General features: G+C 45.0%; 1 long non-coding RNA gene across 1 annotated transcript; it reads right to left on the bottom strand.

Moving 5' to 3' along the window:
- Window positions 1-306: 306 nt before the first annotated feature.
- LOC116371564 (uncharacterized) lies at window positions 307-827 on the bottom strand. Its single transcript, XR_004208967.1, has 2 exons — window positions 638-827; window positions 307-607 (listed from the first exon to the last, which is right to left on the bottom strand). It is a non-coding gene; the product is annotated as an uncharacterized LOC116371564 (long non-coding RNA).
- Between the last annotated feature and the right edge of the window lie 394 nt (window positions 828-1,221).

Below are 1,221 nucleotides of genomic sequence, written 5' to 3'. Positions count from 1 at the left end.
CTGACTGGAGAGAAACCGGCTGGAGAGGAACCGGCTGTGTTTTATCTGACTGGAGAGGAACCGGCTGGAGAGGAACCAGCTGTAGAGGAACCGGCTGTGTTTTATCTGACTGTAGAGGAACCGGCTGTGTTTTATCTGACTGTAGAGGAACCGGCTGTAGAGGACCCGGATGTGTTTTATCTGACTGGAGAGGAACCGGCTGGAGAGGAACCGGCTATGTTTCATCTTTGATATTGATCATTATCAGGTTGGATCCGTCTCCGTAACAACACCCAACAAATGACGGAGACTCCAAGAACTTCCAAATCGACAGAAACATTCAACAATTTAATGTCATTATAATAACAATAAATCAGCATCAAAATGGTGTGAACCAGACATTCAGCTCTGTTTAACACTGGTCCTGGATCAGTCTTATGGTCAGTTATATATCACCCCTCTAATGGTGGCCGTTAGGACTGGAGGAGAGGAAGCTGATTCTAGATCAGTCTTATGGTCAGTTATATATCACCCCTCTAATGGTGGCCGTTAGGACTGGAGGGGAGGAAGCTGATTCTAGATCAGTCAGCCGAAACACTTCTGGTTCTCATCCGAGACTCATTCACACCTGGGGACATCAGGTGAGACTCATTCACACCTGGGGACATCAGGTGAGACTCATTCACACCTGGGGACATCGGGTGAGACTCATTCACACCTGGGGACATCAGGTGAGACTCATTCAACAGCTATACATAACTAGGTGAAACCAGACCTGATGAAACACGACAGCTATACATAACTAGGTGAAACCAGACCTGATGAAACACGACAGCTATACAGAACTAGGTGAAACCAGACAGCTATACATAACTAGGTGAAACCAGACAGCTATACATAACTAGGTGAAACCAGACCTGATGAAACACGACAGCTATACATAACTAGGTGAAACCAGACAGCTATACATAACTAGGTGAAACCAGACCTGATGAAACACGACAGCTATACATAACTAGGTGAAACCAGACCTGATGAAACAAGACAGCTATACAGAACTAGGTGAAACCAGACAGCTATACAGAACTAGGTGAAACCAGACAGCTATATAGAACTAGGTGAAACCAGACAGCTATACATAACTAGGTGAAACCAGACAGCTATACAGAACTAGGTGAAACCAGACAGCTATATAGAACTAGGTGAAACCAGACAGCTATACAGAACTAGGTGAAACCAGAC

The sequence above is a fragment of the Oncorhynchus kisutch genome, unplaced genomic scaffold (genome assembly GCF_002021735.2).
Source record: "Oncorhynchus kisutch isolate 150728-3 unplaced genomic scaffold, Okis_V2 scaffold3378, whole genome shotgun sequence".
NCBI lineage: Eukaryota > Metazoa > Chordata > Actinopteri > Salmoniformes > Salmonidae > Oncorhynchus > Oncorhynchus kisutch.
Note: the sequence above shows the minus strand (reverse complement) of the source record. Positions and strands in the feature narration are given on the sequence as shown.